We start from the raw sequence: 24429 nt of genomic DNA, 5'->3' as shown, positions 1-24429 counted from the left end.
GGTCTCTTAGTTCTATATTTCTCTATTGCTTATAAAGTATCACATCAACTGGAAATATAATTGACTTTCTTAGGCCTCAAACTTAGAATATATTTCTACATTGCTTAGAAAGAGCTACATCAACTACAATTGTGTAATAGGTCTATGGTTCTATTGGACTGTTAAAACCAGAAGTTGTGATGAACTGGTGGCCATTGGCTCAATTTGGCTCACAGGTTTTGTTTGGCCTGTCTGGTGACAAGCTCAAAATTAAATTAGTTGGAAATGTTTGATAATTAAGTGATTTTATTTATTTTATTTTTTTATATATAGAGAGAAAGGGCACAAGTAAGCAAGGGAGAGAGAGAGAATCACAGGAAGGGAAGAGAGAGAGAGGGAGAGAAAGATAGAAGAAGGGATCACCCAAGCAGGACTCAAGCTTGCCGGAAGCAGGACTTGAGCTCACCTATGTGGGACTCGAGCTTACTTACGGCGAGATCCGATCTGAGCCAAAGTCAGGTGCTTAATGACGGAGCCACCGAGGCGCCTGATAATTAAGTGATTTTACATTCAAGTCTAGATTTCTGGCTTCTTTTTAAATTTTTGGAAAACCTGTCAACACGGGGCCTGAATTCCCTGTGCCAACAGTTGATTGGCATTGAAAAGGGGCTGCTACTTTCAGTTAAGAAAGTGGTCTGCCATTTGCCCTGGTCCCCACCACTCCCTTTTGTTCCTCAGCACCAAGGATATGAATCATTTGCCATCACATGCACTTTTTCTTTCTTATAAAAAAGAGAAGAGTGGAATAGATTGTGTGCTCATGTCTCTGTTAAAAAATGGGTAAAAAAAAAAAAAGATGTGTATAGATAAACAGGGAGTCAGGTTTCAAAAAACATGTGCAAGAACATATTTCTGCATGTTTACTGTATAAATAAAGTATATCTACCTTGAAAAAAATGAAAACCAAGATGCTATTATGAAACAAACCTTGTCTCCCTCAGGTATGTATGTTACAGGAAGGATGAAGGCATGGCTCCGTTTTGAGTGGTGAGCTTTAATTGTGGTCCCATTTATAGTCCAGGGTCCATACAGATGGTCTCACACTGATGATGGTTTGATTTTTCGACTCTATGATGGTATGAAAGCGATATGCATTCAGTACAAACTGTACCTCAAATTTTGAACTTTGATCTTTTCCTGGGCCGGGGATATACGTTCTGATCCTCTCTCGTGGTCCTGGGCGGCAACAACAAGCTGCAGCTGCCAGCCAGCCAGCGACCACACAGGTAAAGAGCCAATACAGCAAAAAACAAAACAAACAAAACAAAAAACAACAAACAAACAAAAAGAGCCAATACAGCGATAACCATGCTGTACCCATGCAACCACTCTGTTTTTCACTTTCAGGACAGTATTCAATAAGTTACATGAAATATTCAATGCTTCATTATAAAACAGACTCCATGTTAAGATGATTTTGCCCGACTGTAGGCTAATGTAAGTGTTCTGAGCACATTTAAGGTGGGCTAGGCTAAGCTACGATGTTCTGTAGGTGAGATGTATTAAATGCATTTTTGATTTTCAACTTACGATGGGTTTATCAGGACCCATTGTGAGTAGAGGAAGATCTGTATGCATAAGGCAGCAGGTTCCTTTACTATTCTGGCAGGGAGATCCTGTGTGCACATTTCATATTTTGTTGGTTCTGTGTATTAGATAATATCCAGTTCACTGGAATCTTTATTTTTTCCAATTCACTGGAATCTAAAAATGAAGGTCTCCAAAGCACATTTTCTGTACAAATGACTGGAAACAGATGCATGTTAATATTGTTTTTTTTTTTTTAATTTTTAATGTTTATTTATTTTTGAGAGAGAGAGAGAGGGTCAGAGAGAGAGAGGGAGACACAGAACCCAAAGCAGGCTCCAGGCTCTAAGCTGCCAGCATAGAGCCTAATGAGGGGCTCAAACTCACGAACCGAGAGATCATGACCTGAGCTGAAGACGGATGCTTAACCGTCTGAGCCACCCAGGCTCCCCAAATATTGTTCGTTTTGTACCTACTTCACCTGGAAAGGCGGCCCATGTTCGTAGGCAGTAGGGCTCTCATTTTGGAGTTGGGCCCAGAGCTGAGAACTGTGGGCTCAGGCTGAAGGAAGACAGGGAGGGTGCAGGGCATCCAAATGGTCCCAGCTGCAGGTGTGGGAGGGGTGAGGGCAGGATGCCAAGCAAGGCATTTTGCCTCCTGCCAGACTGTGTTTTGAGGGTTTCAGCAATTTCCTTCCATTCAATATGAAGTGGTAGAAGTAGCCAAGAGGAAGCCTCATGTCATACCCAAGCAGGTCTTAAATTGTTTACCACAGCTTCAGTACAATCTGAGAGATTAGGACGTGTGGAGACGTGGGGATCTTATGTCTCGGCTCTTCCAGGACTCAGCTAAATTACCGTGCTGTTCCATTTTCCCATAATCCACCCAAGTGTCCCAGAAAACGCCGTCTCCGAAAACATTCTCCAGACTGTCTCCAGCAGCTGGAAGGGGTACAAAAATCAGTGAGAAGCATCCCAAATTTTGGTTTGGGAAGAAGTTACCAAGCACATAGCACAAGTCTTCCTGAACCTGTCTCTTCAGTGAGCAGCTTCCTTGTGGAGCTGTGTGACAGAACGCACACAGGCACCCAAAGCTTGCATCCTCATCTGATTCCACGAGCAGAAAAAGAGGAATAAACTTAGCTAGCTGGCTAGAAAAGAATTTACTAGAGTAACTAAAGAGGGCTGCCTTTCGGGTAATCAAGAGAAAACAATAACAGTTTAAGCCCACCAATGCTCTCCAGGGAGGAACCTTGTTCTGATGAACACCTTGATGTGTTTGGATGTGCAAAGGGGAGCCAAGGGCTGCATAAGAGAAAGAGATGAATTTGAAAATCTGACAGTCCCAAAAGGAAGAGGACGAGGAGGGAGAGTGTGTCAGACCCTCTTTGGGGCCACTGTCAGCGCCGGGTCCCTGTCCCCTCTTGCCTTTGTCATCCAGGTGCACTACAGGCAAGGGCCACCACTGCCAGCACCTGCTTCCCTTTACCTGAGTGCTTTCTCTGGCCACTGGAGCCCGCCCTACCCACACAGACCTGAAGTGCTGGGGAATTAACGCCGACCAAGAAAATCTTAACCAGTGACCAGCAGGAACTGGTGAATACAAATGTCAGCTCCCTTTCCCACTTGGTGGGAACCCTTAGGCACCCAGGGTCCCTGTCCAGTGCCCCATGCCCATGCGGAGCACCTCTCACTTCCTGCCCCAGGGCTCCCTATTGGTGCTGGCACATGGCGTGATCCACTCAGCATAAGCAGCCTGCAAGTGATGTGGAAATAACACCCTGAGAAGCAAACATGTTGCCAGAGGAAGCCAACAAACACGTTTCTCCCTACCTCTCCCAGATACACTGTCCCGAGAAAGTCATTTATAAGGCATCTCAGAAGATTGTCTCAGGGGCACCTAGGTGGCTCAGTCGGTTGAGAGACCGACTTTGGCTCAGGTCATGATCTCACGGTTCATGGGTTCGAGCCCCAAGTCAGGCTCTGTGCTGACAGCTCAGAACCTGGAGCCTGCTTCGGATTTGATCTCCCTCTCCCTACCCCTCCCCTGCTCGGGCTCTGTCTCTCTCTCTCAAAAATAAATAAACATTAAAAAAAAAAGAAAAAGATGGTCTCACAACACAGATATCTGTCATTTAATGCATCTTATTGGCCCCTCCTCCTTCCCCTCCTCACTCCCCTTTCTTTCACTTCCTCTCCCTGGGACTATACTCCCTAATGCCAGAGAAGCACCAAAAACTTCTGCCTCAGAACCCAGGGGAAGACGGGGGTGGAGTTTACCTGTCACTCTCACACTCATGTTATCTTCACAGGGTCTCTAGGCAGCTGTCATTTCCATCTCACCAGGTCCAATCAGTGTTATGCTTTCAATGGAGGGAACCAGCGTTGTGATCTGTGGCATGTCAGGATGACAGAGTCCCTGTGGACTATATTACAACCGAGAACAGGAGGGTTAACACGGTCCTGGGGCAAAAATGTAAACATGTAGTACTTTCCTTGCCATATGGAAACAAACTGCTTTCAATTTTCCCCACTGATAGGGATTGTGACTGCCCTTGCCGGGTCACGGTGTGTTTCCAAGTGCCGAAGGTGGTGTTGATATATTCCAGTAAAGATACCACATCTGGAATAGCAGCTGCGATCGAGGCTACCATCTGGCCGAGTTTATGGCAATCCACTATTATCCACCATAATCTGTTTGGCTTTTTCAAGGGCCATGAAAGTGAATTAGCAGAAACAGAATGGGACTCACCAGCCCTGTACCATTTAAGCCTTAATAGTGGGTCTAATCCCTGCAATACTTCCTGGGAGGTGGTATTGCTTCTTACTTACTCTTGAAGATGGAGAAGGGAGGTGGTTTTAAGGACTTCCACTTGACCTTTCTCATCCATCTCCATAAGTCAAATAGCTTAATACAAGTGTTCTGTCAGAAGCTAAGTATATCTATTCCAATTACATAGTTGAGGCCTAAACAGATCTAGAAGGCACAGGTAAATATGTGAACAGGTAGCCCAGATCCCCATGTCACCTACCACTTTGCACTAAAACTCCTTCAATGCACACCTATGGCTTTATGGGTGGTTTCCTACGACCCATAAACAGAGAAGGAAAGAACTTATGCTGCATACAGATGACTCAGTATGATGTGTTGGCACTAGTTGAAAATGGAGTCTCTCTGTATTGCAGCCATTTCAAGGATGGCCCCAAAGGATAATCACGAAAAGAATTTCTTCCAGGGGGGTAGAACTATGATGGGACACCTGGCTGGCTCAGTGGTTAAGGGTTCGACTTCGGCTCAGGTCATGATCTCACAGTTTGTGGGTTTGAGCCCCGTGTCGGGCTCTGTGCTGACAGCTCAGGGCCTGGAGCCTGCTTTGGATTCTGTGTCTCCCTCTCTCTCTGCCCCTCCTCTGCTCATGCTCTGTCTCTCTCCCAAAAATAAATAAAACATTAAAAAAATTAAAAAAAGAACTGTGAGTGGTAGACTTGGTTGACCACTATGACGAAGGGAGAAGTGGTCTGAGTTACGCATATACAGAGATGCCTGAGCAGTGTGAAAATGTCTTGGATGTTGGCCAGGGGCCTGAAAGATAAGATTGGACTATCGGGGACCAGGAAATCTAGGGAGGTGTATCACGTATTGACCTACGGGAGTGGGCACAAAATGCGTTGGCCTTTGTATTTCACAATGCTCACCAGAGAATGTCCACCACAGAGGAGACAGTCAACAACCAGGTGGACAGAGTGACTCATTCTGTGGATGAGCCAGGCTCTCTCCTTGGCTACCCCAGGGCTGACATGGTGGAGTGACAATGATGGCAGGGGTAAGTGCTAAACAAAGGCCCAACAACATGGGCCCCATCCCTCTAAAGCAGATCTAGCTACGCACACTGTGGCATGCCCAACCTGCCAGCTACAGAAATTGACCGTGACCGCTTAATATGGCACTATTTCTCAAAGACAGCAGCCAGCCTCTTAGTGACAAGCCAGTTTCTTCAGATCCTTTCCTGAGAGGTTCGCTTTTACGAGCATCAACACCTATCTGGATACAGGTTTGCTTTCCCTGACCAAGCACCTTTGCCAGCACCAAGGATGCTTCATTTATCAATATGGTGGCCCATACAACATTACCTCAGATACGGGACACATTTTATTGCAAAAGAGGTGCAACAATGGGTGAATGACCAAAGGATTCACTGGTTTTAGCATGTACCACTTCACTCAGAAGAAGCTAGCTTAATACAGTGGTGGAAGGGCCTGTTGAAGGCTCAGCTAAGGCGCCAGCTTAGGGACAACACAGTGCAAGGTTGTGGCACTCTCCTCCAGAGTGTGAAACCCACGGTCTGTATATGGTGCTGTGTGCTCCGGAACTAGAGTACTTGGATCTAGAAGCCAAAGGATAGTCAGATTGAGCCCTTTTATCTTCTCTCCCAGTGGTCCACTGAAACTGTAGGCTCTTCTAGACTGGGGGTGCAGTTTCCAGAGAAAAAGTTCTTCCAGAGGCTACAGTAAGGTCACCAAACTTGAAGCTGAGACCACTTGGTCACCTTAAGTTGCTCATGCCAGAGAGCCAGTGGACAAAGAGTGGCTGCATTAGTGGAAATAAGGACCCTGATTTCCACGAGAAGTGTGACAGCAACTACCTTATGAAGGTAGAGAGGAACTCAGGTAATTTCATGGGGGATTTCTTGGTACCTCTATATTCCACACTGATGGTGAATGAAACTATCAAGGCAACTAACAGATCAGATTCTTAAAGGATAAACGTCCAGGTCACCTCACTAGGTGAGCAACTCAGACCATCCAAAGTGTGGATCGGAAATAAAGGAAATCTAGAATGGGCAACAGAGGAGGGAAATGGCACTGGCTACAGCTGGGAGACTGTATGAAGTGTGTTTCACTAATTCTCCTGCCTAAAATCTTACCAGAGATTTCAGTTGACTTTGATCTTGAAAGGGATTCTCTGACTGGTTGGACTTGTGCGTGAGAACATCCTGTTCTCACAGCATCAGAGGCCCCATATCCTAGTACTGGAGCTGGATCTATTGGGAGGGCATGTGCAAACCTATGGCACAGGGGTGGACTGGATTAGGTATCTCTAATGCACCATTTCAAATCCTCCCAGCATCACCTCCAGGTGACCATTTGTTCCAGCCACGGCCATTGCTGCAGCGATCACCTCTGTATGGGTTCCAGCCAACCATGGGCACAACCTGGCAGCCTTAACTTACACCCACACTGGGTTCCACCCTCCTGTTTTCGGACTTCTCCATCCATCCCGAAGCATGAGGTGCTGCAGGATTCACTTAGTGCCCACACATAAGCAACTTGGAAATGCGGAGGAAATAATATGTGGCAAACTTTTGAACAACGGGAGACAGAAATCAATGAATGGATATTTCTCCCTTCCTCTCTTAGATGAACCTTCCTAGAAATCAGTTTCTTAAAAGAAAATCCCAAAGGAGGAGAAATCCTGTCCATTTGATGCCTCTTACCTATCTTCCTTGTTCTTTGCCTCATTCCCCCTTCCCTCATTGCTGGGATTGTACTCTGGAAGAAAGTAACATAGAAGTCTTTGCCTCAGGCTCTGCTACTTGCAACCCAGGCTAAGACGGAGAGTAAGAGCTTATAAGCACCATCAAGACAGAGGCCAGAAAGTCTGTAGATGAAGCAGCCAGTGAAACATTTCTAGCAGGCGTGGCGTGGCCCAGGCCATTTGAGAAACTATAAATCTAACATACAGTTTGTAGCCATTTATGTTCCAGCATGGACATTCATTCCTCCTGCAAGTCCCCTTCCTGAAGCAACAACAGAAGCCTTCAATCAAGTTTACCAAATACAAAAACGCCTCGTGAAAATGGGGTTCTGTGGACACCAGCTGAGAGGTGAATTCCATACCTTGGTCAACAGAACAGGACAAAGGCTCCACACACGGGATGCTTTGACGAGACATGACTGGAATTTAGGAACGGAACTCAGCATCAGAGGTAAACATAAGAACTTTAGCTTTCTGAGAATTTGCTTAGATACTGAAGATGACTTTGGGCTTTCAAAAGGCACAGAATGGGGGAAGCAAAGATCATTTTTAAGGAGCAGAAGGATTCCATCCAACATCTGACATATGAGCATCAGAGAGTATCCAAAATCAGACTGTATGGGTTTAAATTCATGGATTGTCTCTTACTGGCCGTGTGACCTTAGGAAAGTTACTTAATGTTTCTGTGCTCATGTGTCATGAATTGAAAGGTAGTTATAGTAATACAGAGTGGTTGAATGCATCAAATTAAAGGGCTTGGGCACATAGCAGTCACTAAGCAGTTTTCTATTTTATTATTATTTAGTGCCTTTGTCTGTTCAATAAAAATAAAAAGACCATACTTATAGTCATAGAATATCAGCTCTAGAAGAGTGCTCAGAGAATGTCAGGCCGGCCTCCACTCCTGTCCAGGAGGAGGAAGGGGTTTGCCCGGGGCTGTAACTCTAATCCAGGGCGAAGCCAGAGCCAAGTGTTCAAACACCTGTCCAGATCTTTTCTCTGCCTTGTGGAGCTTCTGACAAATTCCCCCATACACCTGGAAATAAGACCACTACAGATCAGAAAGATAGTAAGAAATGAAGGTTTCATTCTCATAATATGCCCCAAAGTCTCTGCCTGCTTTGCTGTCGTAGAGCATTTCACTCTGCCTTTCTGCATTAGTGAACCATGGTCCAGACCAGTGGTTTTTAACCTGTGATGTGCATCAGAATTATTTTGTGGGGAAGAATGTTAAAAATGCAGATTCTGAGTCTCTGCCCAATACCTACCAAATCAGAATGTCTGCAGGTGGAACCTGGGAACTGGAATTTTACGAAGCTCCTCTGTTCCATCTTCTGTACACTGAAGTTTCATTGCTATCAGCCTGAGGTTTCAACATCTCTATTTCTCACAGCACCTGGTTCCTCAACTTTAGCTTGGCATTTTGGGTATTAGGACACTTTCCAGTTGAAATATAACCCCCCACCATGATCATTTACAATTTCTAGCTCTGACATACTGCCAAGCTCTCTCTTGGATAGACTTTCCCATTCACCACGCCTTTGAAAGAGCAAGAGATCATATGTTCTGTTGAGTTAAGGCCTTTAGAATCCAAGATTTTGGAGACAAAGCAGCTCAAAACTAGAAGGGACATTGCACCTGGTTCCAAGGCCAATCCAATTTGGAGATTTAGAGAAATAAGATAGCAAGAGGATCCCTTGGATACCGTTTGGCTAGAGAGGGGAGGTCTATCAAAGAGGATTTAGGCAAACCCCACACCTATGGACTGCCTGCCTTCCATCTTACCCCAAACCCCTCATCAAAACATCAGATAATACCTGTCATGTCCCAGTATCTATAAAAAGATAGCAGGTACAGAAGAATTAAAGTTAACAGCTATTTTTGTCTCAAGGAGGAAGAGAATTGATAAATGTGTCCTTGTGATAAGCTAGAGAGGGCAGGACATGAAACCTGTCCAAAGTGACAGGCGCTTTCTCTTTTTTTAAGTATGTATGTATGTATGTATGTATGTATGTATGTATGTATGTATCTTGGGGGAGGGAAGAGAGAGAGAGTGCATGCAGGGGAGGGGCAGAGAGAGGGGGAAAGAGGATCCCAAGCAAGCTCCGCTGCCAGCTCCGAGCCTGACTCAGGGCTTGAACTCACAGTGAGATCATGACCTGAGCCCAAACCAAGAATAGGTTGCTTAACTGACTGAGCCACCCAGGAGCCCCCAGAGTGATAGGAGCTTTATCACCGATTAAGGACTGATGTCCCCATGTGGCAGGGCCACACCTTGCTTCTGTGAGTGGCCAGAACATGAAAAACATGTCCTCTCCCCCCTGATGTGCCACGAGACCCCTGCCCTGACTCTGCTGGGCTTACCTGCAATGCAGCAGGGGTGGTGTTGGATCAACGATGGGTTGCGGCTTCCTCTTTCCTCAGTCCTATAGTTCAGGGTCTGGTCAGTGGCAACCCTAGGAGGTGGCTGGAAATGTACAGGCAGGGAAGTTTCTTTTGTCACAATGAATGGGGATGTTCCCAGCATCTGGCAGGCAGGGGCCGGGGCTGCTAAATTCTGCAGTGCAAGAGGCAGTCTATACAACAAAGAAATATCCCAGCAACAATGCCAACTGCGCCCCACGAAGAAATGCTAGCAGATTGCGGCTTTCAAATTTTTTGGAACAGGGCCCTTGGTCTCCCAATCCCATAAACACACATTTCTGAAGCAAAAGTTTCATTTGCCCTTACTACATGTCATGAGCTTAGGTACTTTCTACTCTGTTCTGTTGCACTGGATTAAAAAAAAAAATAAGACAGATTGATCAAAAACTATTAAATAGATTTTATGACCCATGAATGAGCCACCACCCATATTAGGGTGTGATCATTTCAAAATTCTTTTTTTTCTATGTTTGTTTGTTTGTTTGTTTATTTATTTATTTATTTAGAGAGAGAGATCTCCACTGTGAGATCATGACCTGAGCTGAAATCAAGAGTTGGACGCAGAATTGACTGAGCCACCCAGGTGCCCCTCAAAATTCGTAATCAGCACCCGTGAGTGGAAATACGGAGTGAATCGCTCTGCAAGCATTAGTCATCTGCTCTCACCCTCACTACTTGACTTACAAAATCTCAGGGCTCAAGTGAAAGACCCAGTGACTTCTGATGAGCTAAACCAGTCTTGCTCCTTCTCCCAAAACCAGATGCCCAAAGAGAGACAAACAATTGTCCATTGCTGAGGCCTGGGGTTTTCACAGGGCCCTGCTCTGAGGCTGGAAGCCCATGTGTCCTGCATATCCCCATGGGGGGTGGGGGGTAGGAGGCAGTGGGGAACAGATGGATACTAGCCATTCAAAGGTTTTATATCACAGTGGACAATGGAAACCAGCCACAGCGGGAGTGTAGTGGGGCTGAGGACTCTGAAGCTGAGAGGGCTTAAGGGAGTATTTTTCACCTTCCTGAACCACAGCCTGGCACCTACATCAGATGGGCAGCCTGGTTCTTTGATTCCAAACTTCCTGGGGCACCTGGGTGGCTCAGTCACTTGAGTGTCCGACTTCGGCTCAGGTCAGGATCTCATGATTCGCGAGTTTGAGCCCCATGTCAGGCTCTGTGCTGACAGCTCAGAGACTGGAGCCTGCTTCAGATTCCCTCTCTCTCTCTCTCTCTCTCTCTCTCTCTCTCTCTCTCTCTCTCTCTGCCCTTCCCCTGCTCATATTCTGTCTCTCTCTCTCAAAAATAAACATTAAAAAAAAACAAAAACAAAAAAACACCTTCCCGGCCCACTCTGTGCAAGCAGGACTGGTTCTAATATGTGGGAAGAAATACAAGAATAGATGTCACCCACAAGGCCAAGGGCAGGGCTCGGCTTAAGGGGTAGAACCTGTGACACTGGTTGGTGGGACCACCAGCCACACTTTGACCCCTCCTGACCACTAACATGGATTACAACCTAAGTAATTGGATCCCTTTCTCTGACTGCTTCCTCTTATTCTTATTCCTACTTATTCTTACCACATTCTTTAAAAAAAAATTTTTTTTTAACGTTTATTCATTTTTGAGAGACAGAGAGAGACAAAGCATGAGTGGGGAAGGGGCAGAGAGAGGGAGACACAGAATCTGAAACAGGCTCCAGGCTCTGAGCTGTCAGCACAGAGCCCGACGCAGGGCTTGAACCCACAGACCGCGAGATCATAACCTGAGCTGAAGTCGGACACTCAACCGACTGAGCCACCCCAGGCACCCCTATTCTTACCACATTCTTAACTACTGTCATATCAACATATTGCTTTAAAAATTTTTTTAATGTTTTTATTTATTTATTTTGAGAGAGAGAGAGAGGTGGGGAGGGGCAGAGAGAGAGGGAGAGAGAGAATCCAAGCAGGCTGTGCTGTCAGCGCAGAGCCCAAAGTGGGGCTCAATCTCACGTACTGCCAGATCATGACCTGAGCCGAAACCAAGAGTCCGATGCTTAACCAACTGAGCCACCCAGGTGCCCCTCAACATATTACTTTAAATGGCTGAAAAGACACCATTTTCACCATTAAATGGCTGAAAAGTGGACTGCCTGCCTCTCCATGGACAGTCCCTTCCTATCTTGGCTTATGCTTTTCCCACTTCCTGGAGTTAGTGACTCCGTGTTCTTACATGTAGAGCCCTGTGGAAAACACCACACACTCTCGCTGCAGGACCCTGGTGCCACCAAGGTCTGGTCGCCCCCTCCATGCCTCCCCGCACTGCTCCAGGCCCTGGGGAGCCCAACCCTTCCGGGGCTCCTGTTGAGGAGGGCACCTGTCGGGATGAGCACTCGGGTGTTGTATGGAAACCAATTTGACGGTAAATTTCATATTAATAAAAAAAAAGAATGACCTGTGAGATTGCAGGGTTTCCCACCAAACTACGGATAAAATAAAACAATGTCTTGTGCTGGCCTGAGTGGTCCGTCTTGTTACCCTCATTTCACAAAGGAGAAGACTGGAGGTCAAACAGCTAACTTTCTCAAGGCCAGCAGGTTAAGAAAGGGCAGAGCTGAAATTTGAACTTGGGTCTTCTGGCCTCACATCCCTCCTTCACTCCACTGCCTCAGTATGGCCCCAGGGCTTTAGTCAAAACTCTAGCCGCCCACCTGGCTATCCAGGTGACACACGGAAAGACAGCTGAGAGATTTTCACCTTCAGAGGAGAAGTTGCAGAAGAGTTGGGGACTTCCGTGAGCGAAGCAAGTTCCAGTAGCAAGGTGAGTCCAGGGAAATCCCAGCACGCATTTTTCACCACCTCCACATTTGCACTTCACAAATAGTGTTCGCCAAGGCAGACTGTTGCCGTTGGGGGCGGGGGGGGGGACCTCGCTGCTTGCTCAGTGCATGGGCCCCCCAATTACAAGAGCTGCCTGTGGTCTGAGAGTAAAGAGGAAGGATCAGAGCTGGTGCCGGCATCCTCAGCCAACGACACCGTGCCCGAGGAGGCAGCAGCATGCTAAGGGAAGCCCACCACTGGGAGGCAGAGCCGTGAAACGAGACTCAGGGGCAGACCTCCACAGGGGCCCCTAATCCGTGGCTGTTTTGTGAAGGAGCCAGTGGCCTCTCCGCTGCAGAAATTCCTGGAAGTACTCGGGGATTAAGCCCAGAGAAAATGGCTGATGGCTATACTGATCACATGAGTCATCAAGAAAAAAGTTAAACTGTGCTTTGTGGGTTCTTTTTAGAAAAGCTCAGCAGTGTAAAACATCTCAGAAAAGACTCTCATCAAAAGCAAATAAAACAAAAAGTAACTTTTTAATTTTTTTTTAATTTAAAAGGGCAACCTTTAACGACTTAGAAAATTATCAGAGCAGCTCCTAGCCCAAGTTTTTATGTACATGTGTTACAAGGGATTTTTTTGAAGCTGAATTTCCTTTTTTTATGTTTGTGTACCTCATGAAATGGAACACCTACCTTCTTCAAAAGATACTTTGAAGCCATAAAAATGTTCATACACTTTGACTCAGTAATCCCCTTCTGGGAAGCTGGCCTAAGAAAATACCCCGAAATATGGAAAAAGCCATATGCAGAAAAATATTCATCAAAGAGTTGCTTTAGTGAAAAACTGGAGGCAGCCCAAATATTCAAAAAAAGGAAAGAGAGGCTGGTAAAGTAAATTATGGTATAAACCTTGAAGAAATATTCTATAACCATTAAAAATGATGGGTATGGAGTTTATGAAGGATCACAGAAAATACTTATGATAAAGTATTGGGTGAGGAAAGTCTGGAACAAAATTTGCACACACATGATTTGTAAAAACAGGAAAGGAACATAAAAATATAGTTGTCACTATGTCAAAGTGGTAGGCATATAAATTTTTACCTTGTTTTCAAATTTCTCTAATATTATTGTATCTCTACTTTAAAAAAAAAGTTTAATCCCTAAAAAAGCAGGGAAGGGAATAATAGACACTGTTCATGTTTTAAGTAGGAAGAAACATTAGTAGAGGTTAGGGGTAATTAAGATGGGAAATTGTCCATCTTATTGCCCAAATTATTACGTGTTTTTAGAATGCTTTAACTTTTTATGAAATAAATATATAACATATGCAAAAGGCAGTTTTGTTCAAGACACAAAAAACCCAAATTATACTACTATGGAAAGCATTCAGGGTTTAAAAGTTCTCCAATTTCTGTGTTTTTGGGTGGTTATGGATCCACTGACAGGGGGCTTATCAAGGAGCATTGAAATGATGCTTCATATCTCTCTACATTTTTATTTCATCTGTAGCACTCAGTATGACCTGATCAGCTGGATATGAGTGTTGGGTTTAGAAAACAAATCTCATTTTCTCCCTCTACCATCCAGAACACTTAGAATAATGGAAAAATTGAAAGGAATTCAAGGTTATTCATGTATAAATCTCCTTGGCAGGAACACATTTCACAGCAATGTGAGTGCAAAGTTGGGCATGCAGGGTCCCAGACCTGCTATGGAAGTGTGAATCTGGAGTCAAAGTCCTACCTAGGGACAAGACAAGGCTAGTGTGCAAAGGTGAAGACAAATCACAAATCCAAATCCAAATACCCAGGAAAATACAAACTGGAAATGGAAATCAAAAGAACATAGTTCTTAACACCATTAAAAAAAAAAAAAGAAAAAGGAAACCCAGAGGCGCCTGGGTAGCTTAGTCAGTTAAGCACTTGACTTTGGCTTAGGTCATGATCTCACAGCTCATGGGTTTGAGCCCTGCGTTGGGTTCTGTGCTGACAGCTTAGAGCCTGGAGCCTGCTTCAGATTCTCTTTCTCTCTGCTCCTCCCGTGCATGTGTGTGCACACACACTCTCTCTCTCGAAAATAAAAAATAAACATTAAAAAAATTTTTAAAAAGGAAACATAAGGGCACCTATCCCAGTTATCTATTGTTGTGCAACAATATATCCTAAAATTTAGCAGCTTCAAACAAAAACCATTTTATTGTATTTCACGATCACGATTTTATGGGTCAAGAATTTTGGCAGGGCTGAGAAATGCTTTTGCTTTTCATGGCCTCTCAGGGCACTAGTGGTATTTGGCTGGAAAATGAGTCTAGAGGATCCAAGGGTTCCTTCATATGTCTGATGCCTGGGGAGGCTGGTAGAATGGGCTCAGCTGCTTGTGTTGACCACTGCTCCTGCATTAGGCTTCTCTAGTGTGGCAGTGTCCCTGGAGTGGTTGGCTGACTCATGTTGGCAGGTGGCATCTCCCAGAGCAAGCCTTCAGAGATAACTAGCCAAAAGCTGCAAGACTTCTAGCAACTTAGCTCAGAAGTTTCAGAACATCTCCTCCATCACAAACTATTGGTCAAAACGTCACTAAGTCCAGTCCAGGTTCAAGGGCAGGGAATTAGACTCTGTTGCTCAATGGGAGAGACAGAAAAGAATCTGTGTTCATCTCTAGTCAATCACAGCAACGTTCTACATGAATCAAATCGGGAGGGAGATTGCAGCAAGCAAGCAATGCAGGCAAAGGCACCAAGGTGGAGTTTATGCCTATATTCACCATGATAGTGTAAATTGGTACCACGCTTTGGGAAGGGACCTTGTCCATATGTACATAATGTATAAAATCAGAAGAAGGCTGTAGGGATGCACTAAGAATTCGCTCTCCCTGAAGCCGGGCTTTCTTGGTCCTGGCTGCCCCTAGTCTCACCTGGAGGGTTTCAAAAACACTCATGCCTAATCCCACTCCCAGAGATTCTGAAGTGCTTGGTCTCAGGCATGGCCAGAGGTGAAGGGATTCTTAGAAACTCTCCAAGTGACTCCAGTGTGCAGCCAAGGCTGTGAATTCCTGCCATGGGGGCTTGTGATACTCACCATAAAATTCAAGTAAATGAATAAAATCAGCTTTTTCCTTATTGCACTTTTGGGCCAAATGCAGCTGGAAGAGGGTTTTAGGGTCCAAAGATTTGGGAGCTTAAAGAAAAATTTAACTCCTCAGACACGAGGGTCAACTCTGGAATGTTGTCACATGGTCAGAGTTTGGAGATTTTGCCAAAACTGGTTTAAGTTTACTTTTTTTTTTTAATAACATGGTGAATAGCTCTGTGTTGATTCCCCCTTCCCCTTATTATTTTGCAATGGCTCTTACTCAAAGACTTGAAAAAGTGATGTACCATGTCCCCTTGATATAGATGTCTAAGAATAAATTAGAAAACATTTGAAATATATTTAGAAAAAAGTGCCATTTTGTGCTACAAGGATTGAGGGTCTATAGAAAGACGCCTTTCAGAATAAATGTCAGGCATTCTTTCAGGATGAATAAGTCTCTACAGAGGCCCCATCACGACCAGTCAGTTCACCCTACGATTCAAGTCATAACTGCTCACTGATTTTGTGTGAGGCCTTCTGGAATGGGGTTGGGGCTCCAACACACTCATGGATGACATAGAAACTCTTGGTCCTGTCCTGAGAAATTGATGCTTTCTTTCCTTTCACAAACTAGAAGGATCTGGCAGTGTTTTCTCAGACTTCTCTTTTTTTACTCTTAGAATCTTTGTGCCCCCTGGGATCTGATGAACAAAGGTTACAGAGAAAAAAAAGTATGACATATAGTGCAGTGGTTCTCGAAGTGTGGTCCTTAGACCAGCAGCATTAGTGCCACCTGGGAACTTGTGAGAAATGCAAACTCTCCTACCCACACAGCAGACCTACTGAATCAGTTATTGTAGGATGGTGCCCAGCCATCAGTGTTTTAACCAACCTTCCAGGTAGTTCCGACCCACTAGAGTTGGGAACCACTGATTAAGCACACAGACGGAGCATGAACAGCCTTTGTCTCACATGCCAGCTTATTACTTGGTTAAGTAACTTCACCTCTCTGATCCTGTTTCCTCGTCTGTAAACTAAGAATACTAGCACTTACCACTGCAGGGTTGTTTGAGGATGTAGGGAGTAGATGCAAACAGACTATATAGCACTGTTCTTTGCAGGGCCTGGATGAGGGTGAGGCAGGTGAGGCATCTGTAGTCCTGTAGGTATCTCTTTAAATTCTGCACCCACGGAGGATTCACCCACTTCACCCTAGTCCCAGCCCTGGTTCTTGATATTCCAAAAGGGCTCAGTAAATGGTTGGTACTGTTATATTATTGAGGAATCTGAGGTTTTATCCATTTTCAGGGCCTTGGCCAGGCAGAGTTCCAAAATCAAAGTCTTTAAACAGTTTGGTGTAGAGGAAAGAGCATTGGCTTTGGAGTCCACAGGGAAGGGTCTGAATATCAGACTGATATCTAGGAATATCAGTCAAGGAGTGAGGTGCAGAGCGGAAAAGGGGCAAGCTCAGTTGTCCAAGACAGCCTTCTTTCACTGGGCGGGGCTCTTTCTTCTCTTCTCCTTCTTTCTGAGAAAAAGCAGAGGCGACTGCTGAGTTTGGACTCTCCCATGCATGATCGCTGTATTTTCTGTATCAGTAGATACCAACAACATCCAAGAACCATTCCTCATTGAAAGTCTTAGCATATTAAGAATAGAAGGGGAATAGAAGGAGGGCTCTTCTATCTGTCAAAGGGCACCCACAGAACCCACTGCTAACATCTTCCTTAATGGTCAAAACTGGTCCCTCTCCTCAAAGGATCAGGAACAAAGTGAGCATGTCTCACTGCTCCTCTGTGAGGTACCAGAGGTTCTCATTAGTTCCTTAAGCTACAAAAAGAAATGAAAGGCACCCAGATTGGAAAAGAAGTAAAATTGCCTTTATGCACAGATGCCATCATGATTGTCTATAGAGAAATTCTGATGGAATCTTCTCTAAAGCTACTAGAACCAAGAAGTGTGATCAGCAAGGTTGCAGGATATCAGATCAACACACAAAAATCAATTTTATTTCTATACACCAGCAATAAAAAGTTGGTACTTGAAATTTAAAAACACTGTCATTTATAACAGCCTAAAAGGTACAAAATGCATAGCTATACAAATCTGGCAAAAGAGGTGAAGGCCTGTACTGCAAACTATAGAGCACTGCCAAGGAAATTAAGCAAGACCTAAATCAGTGGAGAGATAGCCCATGACCTCATCCAAGGGCATGAAGACTTCCCCTGTTGTTTTCTTCTCAGAGTCTTCTGGTCTCAACTCTTATGTTTGGGTCGTTGATTCATTTTGAGTTAGTTTTTGTATATGGCATTGAGGCAGGGGTCCAACTTCATTCTTTCGCATGTGAATATCCTGTTGTCCCAATGCCATTTGTTGAAGACCCTGTTTTTCCCCCATTGAATGGTCTTGGCACCACTGCAGAAAACCGATTGATCATAAAAGTGAAGGCTTCTTTCTGGACTCTCAAATTCTGTTCCACTGCATAGATGTCTATCTTTACAATAGTACTGCACCATCTTGTTTGCTGTAGATTTGTACTAAGTTTTGAAATTGTGATGTTACTCTTTTTCAACATTGTTTTGGCAGTTCTACATTTGGACAAAGACATAAAGGTAGTTTTTGACAACGATATAAAGGTAGTTCAGTGGAAAAAGCACAGTCTTTTCAAAAATAGAGTTGCAGAACAATTAGATAACCATATGCCCTTGGTTTTCACTTTCTTGTTCCTATTACCCCTGCTTTTGGCTCAACCCTTATTTTCTTAAATGCATCTATTCTTCTAGAAGTCATTTCCTTCTTTTCAAAAACATAAATTTAATTAACTTTAATTAAATTTAAGTCTCCTCAGTCTGTGCTTTCTCTTTTTGCAGACTGAGCCTGATCTCCCCATTCATAGATTATTTCACAAAACCGCAAGTGTGAGCAGCTTAAAAGGAAAGACTGATGGGAGTGAAGAGGTAGCCTGTGAATCTGTTCTCTGTGCCTTCCTGAGACAAATGGCACTCCCTCTGATGGCTGGCTCTGGGGAAGGGCCTGAGAAGCTACAGCTCTAAGAACTCGGGCACCTGCAAGGCCATAGAGCACAGAGCAACATCTCTCACTTGGTTTCTGAGGGAGTAAGGCCACTCAGCCACTTTGTCCATTAGCATAACATACGTCTACATGACATAAATCAAGAATCTAGTGCACATGGGTGGCCAGCTAAGCTGTGCAAACAGGCTCAGAAGGCCCAGATTTGGCCATTGGTGAAATGGGAAATACCAGGAGAATTCTGTGCACCGCAGAGTTCTCACAGTGTGGCCCCCAGTCCAGCAGCATCTGTATCACCTGAGACAGAAATCAAAGAAGCACCTTGTTAGAAATCAAATTCTCGGGGCGCCTGGGTGGCTCAGTCAGTTGAGCGTCCGACTTCGGCTCAGGTCATGATCTCGTGGTTTGTGAGTTCGAGCCCCACGTCAGGCTCTGTGCCAACAGCTCGGAGCCTGAAGCCTGCTTCGGATTCTGTGTCTCCTTCTCCCTCTGCCCCTTCCCCACTTGTGCTCTGTCTCTCTCTATCAAAAATAAATAAAATATTTAAAAAAAATTTTTTTAAAGAAATCAAATTCTCAATCCCACCCCAAATCTAATCAAATTCTCAGGCCCTACCCCAAACCCATTGAGTCAGAAACTCTGGAATGAGGCCCAGCAATTCATGTTTTATCCAGCCCTTCAGGTGATTCTGATGCCCCCGGCAGTTAAAGCGCTTATCCACTGGCACTAAATTACCAAAATTTCATATCCTGCGTCTGCCATTTGCCACCAGTTACTTAAAATCTCTGGGTCTCAGTGCCCTCATCTATTCAGTGATGATGATTTTGGTACCAGATTCTTCAAGGTTCTTGTTCATGTTAATGGAACAATCTATGTAAATTACTTAGGAAGCAGTTAATAATCATTAGCTTATAAATGTGAATTTCCTTTGCCTTCCCTGTTTCTGAAAATTCATTGTCACATGTAATCATTGTGTAACACTTCTTAAAATCTCTCAGAGGAATTTGCATGATGGCCTTACTTGTTTATAAGTAGCAAAGTAGGTATTGTGGTCACCTTCATTGTACATGGATACAAACGGAGGCCCAGATGGTGAACGGTCTTTCCAGGGTCACAGTGATAAAGTCATGGATCTGAGACATAAATCATTTCCAACTGGAACATCTGTGTCTTTCGTCACATCCTGAGTTCTCACAGTACAGGCCTGAAACCTCAGTTGACACAGCTTTAACTGTTTTAATCAAGGTACCTGTATTTATCCCTTACAGGAAGAAAGATTTATCCCTTAATGGTGATGCAGATCATTATATATAAAGCTCTTTGCAGGACCTGCCTTAGCACCATACTCACTGCTCTCCAAGAGTCCTCACTCCTCAAAGGGGAGAAGCTGTCTGGTGAGGTGGACCAGGCTTAGTCGGCTCCACCTTCTGGCTCCTACTGGCTCTCTCGCCTAGCTGAGCATATGACCTTGAACAAGGCACCTTGCCTCTTAGAACTTCCTTTCCCTTTTCTGTAAAAGGAGGTGTTATCCTACCCTGCCCAGTTCCCAGAACAGCCTTGTGTCTCAAACGAAATGGTAGATGTGGAAGGACTTTGCAAACTGTGAAGTGCATGCACAAGTGTGAAGTTAGGAGTTGCAGCAGTGGCAAAGGAAGAGTTTGCTGAAGACAAATACTGCCGGCCCCTCCGGCATGCAACAGCCCTGTGGTCTGGCAAGGCCAAAGCACTGTGGAGCTGGTGGGAGGTAGGTGGGGACCGGTGGAGAATTATCAGGGTGTGTGGTCTGACCCTTGCTGGGGAGCAGCCTGCAGGGCAGGGGGGAGCTCAGAGACCCTGCCAGGCAGAGCCACAGGCATATGCCAGCACAGGCAGGAGCCATCAGCTGCAGGAACCCCTCTGTGGCCCTGGTTGCTGACTAGCCAAAGGTGTTCTCCTATCGCTTGGAGTGAAACAAACTCTCGTCCCAGCTGCCAGTTCCCAAGAAGACCCTGGGTGTTCCCTCACTTCTCTGGCCTTCGTTCTACAACACAAGTGGCTGGTTCCCACCTATCCCACCACACCTCAGATTATGCCTCCTTCATCTTTTACTTACATCTGAAAGTTTCTCTACCAATAGCCTTTCCTGAGTAAGGACGAGTATGTTTGCCCTTTTGCAATATTGAAAAGCACACGAGTGAGCTTCCAGGAAACTGTTTCCTAGTGGCTGAGGGTTGGGGCTGGGGAATCAGTCCGCCTGGGTGGGAATCCTGGCTGACTGCGCATGTGGCCTCAGGCATCTTGCACCCTTCCTTTCTCCATAAGTAAAACAGAGATCATACAACATCCCCATTTTACTGGGTTGGGGATTAGTGAGATGATGTGTGTCAAGGGCTGTGCCCAGCTAATGGCAGAGGATAAGCTCAATGAAAAGCTGTTGTTATATCTAGCAACACCAAGGTACCACCCTGAGTTGATTTCAGGAAAACACTGAGATTCCTGATATTGTTAGAAGCCTGTGAGCACACACAGGGGCCATCTGCTGTGCCTCTGGGGTTTGTGAAAGAACTGGAAATGGTCTCAGGACCCCCGGTGCCCAGGTCCCCTAACCTGGGAACTACTGGCCGAAAGAGTCTTAAAGCTTCTTCCAGCTCTGACAGCATCTCAGTTATGTTGAAGGTCAGCCAAACCCCTTAAAAGCAATCCATGTGGTCAGTGGCAGCTGGGCAGCGGTGAGTCCAAGGCAGACTCCAAGAGGAGCCGCCGCAGCCCAGAGTACTGTCTCCAGGGCCAGGGCCCCTCGAGAAGAGTCACACATCAGAGGGAAGCTTGCAGCCTCATGTTCAGCTCATCCAGGAACTGAATCTCCACACCCCCTCCCACCTCTCTGATCTGAAAAAGCCAGGAGAGAGGAAGTGGTTATTTCAAAGGCTGGGTGAGCCCCCCTTGCAAAGGGGTCAGAAAGCCTGAGCCTTGAGTCCCCCAAGGCACTGCTGAAAGAGAGCACTTTGCCTGTTTCCTTCCCTTCATGTCCCCCTTCCTCTCCTTGAGGGATTGTTCTAAATATATATCTTAGAGGTCAAGATACAGGATGGCAAGGGACAGAAACCTAGCCCCTAAAGGTGGAGAGAAAACTCAGGAGTTGGGTGGGGTGGGAGTGATTTGAGGGGGCCAGCCATGCTGGTGAGATCTTCCAAGGCAAATGCCACAGCTACACAAGCCTCCCCTCTTCGATGCCTTCACACTCTTCTCTCTCTGGGTACTTACACAATCCACAAGACAGCCAGGGAAGGGCTTCTATTCCCTTTATAAAGAGGAAGAAACTGAGAGCCAGAAAGGAGGCAATAACATTACAAATCATAGCCAACTTTTATTGAGCACTTACTAATTTGCCAATAGGCACTAAGAACTTTGCATGTATTAGCCAATACATTAGGATGTATTTAATCCTTATAAGAATCCTACGAGGTAGGTATTATTACTAAATGCCAATTACAGGTAAGGAAATGAAGGCACAGAGATGTCAAGTAACTTCTGTTCTGTCAGACACCAGAGCCCACATTTGTAATCACTGGCTCTAGCAGCCCTGCCAAAGAACTGTAGGAGTCAGGGGCAGGGCCAAGAGCCAAACCAAGCTCAGGGCTATATCCCTGCTACTCCTCTGTGGTTAACATAAGGATGGCTATTCTAACCATCACATCTATACAGAAATAAAAGGGCCAGCTGTGTGGGAAGGAGGGGGCTTTCCATCACTGAGGGGCATCCCAGCCCAAACTCCATGATCACTTGGTGGGGTGTTAAGGACATGGTAGGGGTTGGACCTAAGGTTCCTCCCAGATACGAGCATCTACAGTTCCAGTCTGGAAGACAATCAACTGAAGTTGCTGAACAAACCTCCAAAAGAGATTTCCAGGTCCCATTTTTCCTTCCATCTCCTGTCATTCATTCCCTCTCTTGTGCTATGATTTCCTAAGAGCCTACTATGTGCCAGACTCTGTGTCACAGAAGATGGACCAGACAGACACAGCCCCTGCCCTCCAGGAGCTGATACCCTGTGACCCACACAACCAGTGGCCTTCCTGAAACTTCCTCTCCTATACCAAGATCTCCCACTCTGGACCTTGGCTCGTTCTGCTTCCCTGCCACCAACTCCTGCTGAAACCAAACCCAGCTCAAACGCCCTTTCGGGTATTCCCAACAGCAATGCCACTGCTACCCGGCTCTAGACTGCAAGGCATGAATGTACCTCACGGGAAGCCATGCTGACCTGCTTTCTATTTTTAGTAGATGTCATGGGGATGGGGAGTCCTTCCACAAGACCACAGGCCCATGGACAGCAGGGATTGTGTCCTACCTTGGCTTTCCAATGCCAGGCGTCCTGGCACAGAGAAGTAACTCATTCACTCACTCATTCATCCAACAAATATGCACTGAGCACCTATGATGTGACAGGCACTGTTCCGCCTCTGGGTCTACAACAGTGAACAAAACGGGCCTCAATCTCTGTCCTCATTGACATTCTAGCAGCAACAGCTAGGTGGGCAAATCAATCACTGATGAATATGTGCCGAATCCTGAAAACTCCTTTTGAGACCCAACACCTAGACAAAGGTACATTTTAGGATCATTCGTATATCCACAGGCCAAGTATTTATCTAAACTAAGTGAGCTCTTGAAGGAAGCTTACCTTCCTCTGCGGTGTGAGTGTTTAAAAATCACCGGAAAGGGATTGTGTCGGAATTAGTCTTCGCAAGACAGCCTGGCTTTGGGGATCCAAAGCCATTGAGATATTAGTCTGAGGCTCGGATAAAAAAAAATAAACTAAACTTTAGAGTCACAGAAATGATTCAATTTGAGGAAACACCAGGCCCAGGGACAGTAATAAGAAAAATAATCACAGCAAACACTTACACAGCATGGACTGTGTGCCAGGCCCGGGAGAAGCCCCTAATTCCCGACAGATGACAGGGCTGTCGGAAGGAAGGGGAGGCCACGAGAGGGGTGACCCTGACAGGAACCATCCCTTGAGACTGGGCCATTGTTCACTTGGGCTCCAACTGTCCCATGATCCGCAGCAAGCTTGCCAGCCAGTGCCTTTGAAATTCCCTGGACTTCAATGGCAGAAAAGACAGATCTTTGCAAGTGAAAGGAAATTTGATTCCTTAAAATAGAAAAATTGTGCTCAGGGAAGGAAATTCCCTAGAACTATGGAGGCATCTTTACTCCCTGAAAAGATTAAAAAGTGCATTTACTGAGCACCTATTATATGCCAGGCAGTGTGCTAGGACCTGATGGAAACTGTCATTTACTCACGGCTGGGTGCTATTCTAATGTGGGGCCATAGCCAGGAATGAATGAAATAGATTCTGCCAGTCCCCAGGGCTGACATGCAGCCAGGATGTCCCTATAGAATTGTCCCACTTATCGAAATATTTACATGTTTCTGTTCTAGCTGGTACAGAACAGCTGCCCTGAGTCCCTGGGCGCCCATCCCTGCCCCAGCTGCCCCAGGCCCTCTTCCCATCCTTCCCCCGACATCCCTATGATCCAACTACTCAGGAGTGGGCTCAAACACAACCGGGAGCCCAGAAAACCTGGCGTCCATCGGTGGCCCAGCCTGATCTGCTTGGCCAGTGTCTGTTAAATGTTCTGTTTGCCACCCCTTGCCTGGCTCTCGTGGATCTCCCACCCAGTGGGTACTTCACGTAGCCCCCAGCAGCCCTGTGAGGTGGAACCATGAACCCTCTCATACTCCTTCCAGCTCCTTAAATGCCACTTCCCCCCAAGCTTCCTTCTATAGCCGCTGCCTTTGTCTTCCTCACCATGTCCTGTAGGGAGTTGATTCCAGTGGTCTGGTTTCCTACCTACTCACAACCCCCTGAATTTGTTTCTCCAGCCTGGACCCCTCTCCTCAGCTGGTCCTATGGCCAACTACCTCCTGGACATCTCCCTGGGAGGTCCGCTGCCACCTCAAGCCCAAGGTCTCCCCAAATGACTGAGGTCAGCTTCTTTCCCAGACCTTTCCTCCTC

General features: G+C 45.7%; 2 long non-coding RNA genes across 3 annotated transcripts in view; both read right to left on the bottom strand.

The window, feature by feature from the left end:
* Positions 1–1870: 1870 nt before the first annotated feature.
* Positions 1871–12728, bottom strand: LOC132663161 (uncharacterized). Of its 2 annotated transcripts, none has more exons than XR_009602959.3 (3): positions 12255–12728; positions 3846–3991; positions 1871–2507 (listed from the first exon to the last, which is right to left on the bottom strand). It is a non-coding gene; the product is annotated as an uncharacterized LOC132663161 (long non-coding RNA). The 2 variants fall into 2 exon arrangements; XR_013551583.2 differs by lacking the exon at positions 12255–12728 and adding an exon at positions 9466–9815.
* A 2864-nt stretch (positions 12729–15592) lies between these two features.
* The window catches only part of LOC132663162 (uncharacterized), a 34316-nt gene continuing 25479 nt past the window's right edge, over positions 15593–24429 (bottom strand). The window contains exon 3 of the long non-coding RNA XR_009602960.3: positions 15593–18720. This is a non-coding gene — a long non-coding RNA (uncharacterized LOC132663162). The remainder of the gene's footprint in view (positions 18721–24429) is intronic.

The sequence above is a fragment of the Panthera onca genome, chromosome D4 (assembly GCF_046562875.1).
Source record: "Panthera onca isolate mPanOnc1 chromosome D4, mPanOnc1 haplotype 2, whole genome shotgun sequence".
Classification (NCBI taxonomy): domain Eukaryota; kingdom Metazoa; phylum Chordata; class Mammalia; order Carnivora; family Felidae; genus Panthera; species Panthera onca.
Note: the sequence above shows the minus strand (reverse complement) of the source record. Positions and strands in the feature narration are given on the sequence as shown.